Below are 3,583 nucleotides of genomic sequence, written 5' to 3'. Positions count from 1 at the left end.
CAATGGCTTGACCTCCTGCCCATTACTCTCCACAACAGGAACATAGATGCCTTCAGAACTCAGTGCATCAAGTTATGGACCATGTGAGTCCTCTTCCAGCCCAGATAGAGGTTGAGCAGCCAAAGCCCAGGTGAGCCTCTCTGTCTCTTGTCCCTCTTCCCCATCCTTGTCCTTCACCACCCCCAGCCACACCTGACTGTCCCTGTCCTTTGCATCCTTCATTACATCAATGAGATCAAACAAAGCTTTTGAGCTTCTTATTGACTGCATGAGTGCTGCCTTACTTCTGAAAGGAATCTTGCCAGTATCTGATCTCAAGAACCATGTGATGCTCTTATCCATGCCAGCTGTGCCTAAAAGAACTACTGCTACTTCCCCCACCAAAAAAAAAAAAAAAAAATGCATTTGACCTGCTTTTGGAGTTTTCACATGCAATTTTATTAACATTTGTGCATTGCTCTATTCTGATTTGGTGGAGCTTTAAACAGCACATCCATGATGACCAGGTGGCTGGACCTGGTCAGGTGGGAGCAGGTGGCCCTGTTGAGACACAGGTGACCTGGTCACTTGCAGGGTCACATCAGAGCCAGGGTGGGCTAATGGCTCATCTGCTTCAGCTTCTGTCTCAGCTTTTTCCAAATCCTCTCCAGGGCCACCCTGCCCATGGTGAAGGTGATGGCAAAATTACGCCTGTACCAGTCTGTGTTGTAACACATGTGCTTCTGAAAGTTTTTGCTTAAAAATTCCTTGTAAAAGTCAGCCATATGTTCTGTGTTCAGGGCTGCTTTCCAACCTGAATCGGCACCCAGGCCCAGGCCTCGGGCTTGCAGTTTTGAGTGGATGAAGTCTTCCTTCTCCTTACTGAAAGTCAAGTTCTTATTCGCCCAAAACTGCTGGTTCCATGCTTGTGTTTCTTGTCTCAGCTCCCTGAGCTTTCGTTCCAATGATGATTCGTGTCAGGGATGTAGAAGTGAATGGGGCGGAGGTTGGAATGTTTATCTGGGGGTTCGATCCAGTCATGGCGAGATCTTCTTGGAGGGCAGAATCTTGAGGCCCGGCCGGGCGCCACATCCCTCCGCTCAGCCTGGCGCTCCGGGGCCAGCCAGCAGCTGCCGCCCACGAAGCCGCGACACAGGAGCGGCTGGAGGGCCTTCGGCCCGGAGCGGAGGGCTGCCATGGCTACCCCACCGCCCTCCGCGCCACGCGGCCTTGGCCTGCTTTTGAATGTCACTCATTTGACATTTTCACACTCGATATTTAAGTATGCAATTTTTATTTGAGAGACAAATATTCTTATTAGTAAATTTAATTCATAATCACAAATTCCCTGTCAAAGAAACAATCTGAGATGGCAGATTTGGTGGCTAAAAATAACAGGTAGAGCTTGAGGCACAGTGAGCTTGTTGAATGAACAATAGGCCAGGCTTCAGAACAGCAGACCAGGTTCTTCGCCCGTTATGCCGCTAAAACACTGGGAAACGCCTTTTTCCACATATGTACTTCTAGCTTCAGTTCATTCTCTGAAAACAAAGGGGATCAGCTAATTCACAGGGTTTCTTTTAGTTCTAAACTTCTGACTCTAAGATACAGGGCTGACATGCTACCATACTGAAAGGAATAAAAAGGCTTGTTAAGAATGAAAAGGAAGCTGGGCATGATGGCGCACACCTGTGATCCCAGCACTTGAGAGGCTGAGGCAAGAGGATCTTCTGGAGTTCAAGGGCAGCCTGGGCTTTGGGACCCTGTTTTAAAAAAAAAAAAAACAAAAAAAGGACAAAAAGACAGAAAGAGCAAGAGAGACAAGAGACAGAGAGAGACAGAGAGAGAGACTGAAGCTATCAGTGATCAAGTCTTTGCCAAGTTCTAGACACATTGCACATCCACTCTCTTCCTGTCCTTGAAACCACTCTGAGAGTGGATCCTATCATCTCATTTCACAGATGAAGAAAGCAAGGTCTTGTGCTAATGTTAACATTAATATTCATGTAAGTTACTGACTTACAAAAAAAAAACTTATTATCACCAATCCCTAATATGAAAGTATTTGGAGGTAAAACTTTTGAGAGGTATTTAGTTTAGGAGAGATGAAGATAGTGGGGTCTTTCATGACAGAATTGGTGTCCTAACAAGACCAGAGGAGGCTCTCTTCCTTCTCTCTCCTCTTCTTTCCTTGTCTTTTCTCTTTTCTCCCATCCTCTCTCCCTCCCCTCCACTCCTCTCCTCTTCCCTCCCCTCTGCTCCTTTCTCTCCTTCTTCCTCATTCTCTTCTTCCTCCTCCTCCTCCTTCCTCTCTCTCTCTCTCCTTCTCCCTGCCCTGCTCTCTCTCCCTCCTTTCCCTCTGCTCCTTTCTCTCCTTCTTCCTCATTCTCTTCTTCCTCCTCCTCCTTCCTCTCTTTCTCCTTCTCCCTCCCCTGCTCTCTCTCCCTCTGTCTCTAATGTAAAGACCCAGCAGCCATCTTTAAGTCATAAAGACACTCTTAAAGAAGGAAGCAAATCAGCCAGTACCTTGACCTTGGATTCCTCATATTCTACAACTGTGTGAAAAGAACATTTGCTGTTTAACCCCCCTTGGTTATGGTATTCTGTGATAACAGTTTGAACTGAGACATAGAATGCCCTATAGTTAGAACCCCCCTTGAAGCCTATGCTAAAAATAGAAACCAAATGAAACTATACTAAAATGTCTGAAGAAACTGTCACCACCGCAGCCTGTTAAAGGCCAATAGTCCCAGGTCTTGGGCATGTTACTCTGAAAGAAGAATTAGAAATTAATTTCTGTCAGCACAGTCCCTACCCACAAATATGTAGCAAATGACCTAGATGGTCTGACTTGAAGGGCAGGCACTCTCCAGGCCACCTTTCAGGATTATGTCATTGTCCCTGGAGCTGGCAATGCCAAGCACCTGCTAAGCTACCCTGCAAGTTCTGTTCTCCTGAAATTAGCACAGCTCTCTTTCTGTGGCTTTCTTTGAAACTACAGTTTCCTCTAAGTTGGAAGGCAGAAGCTCGTTGCTCTGAGCTGTTTCTCAGATATAACTTGTGACACAAGAGAGCACCAGATGCCTGGGGAAGGGAAAGGGATTGGATGGAAAGAATTGGCTAGAGAGAGAAGGAAGAGGACAGGGAAGCAGATGAGGGAAACAGCCTGCTCCTGCCTTCGCTGGGACCAGTCCTGAAGAAGAATTCCGTTCTTGGCTCTAGCTGGGATGCCTAAGCCATTATTTATAGCTTACAGCCTCCCAAAGCAGGCAACAGTACTCACATGGGAAGGTTACCAAAAGAAGCTGGGACTATGTCACGGGGGAGGGGCATTACTATAGCAGATGGTGGCCACGGGAGCTGTGGCAGCGGCCAAAGGCTGATTCAGAGGCAGGGCACTTGTTTCCACGCTAAGGCTGAGCCTCCGATCTGCTGCTTCCGCTGCTTCTGCGTTCAAGTCAGTGATCAGCTCAGCATCCGGGCCCCTCAGCCCTTGAGGGGTCCGTGCTGAACTCAGGCAGAAAACTGGAATTTCCCCTCCTGCCTCATTAAAGGGATGATCTAAGTTCACAACAAAAAGTTAGGCTAAATTTAGTCTTGAGAA

General features: G+C 47.3%; 1 pseudogene; it reads right to left on the bottom strand.

Moving 5' to 3' along the window:
- Nucleotides 1-458: 458 nt before the first annotated feature.
- Nucleotides 459-1,202, bottom strand: LOC101589744 (annotated as a pseudogene).
- Between the last annotated feature and the right edge of the window lie 2,381 nt (nt 1,203-3,583).

This window comes from Octodon degus, unplaced genomic scaffold (genome assembly GCF_000260255.1).
Source record: "Octodon degus isolate 3935 unplaced genomic scaffold, OctDeg1.0 scaffold00013, whole genome shotgun sequence".
NCBI classification, from domain to species: Eukaryota; Metazoa; Chordata; class Mammalia; order Rodentia; family Octodontidae; genus Octodon; species Octodon degus.
Note: the sequence above shows the minus strand (reverse complement) of the source record. Positions and strands in the feature narration are given on the sequence as shown.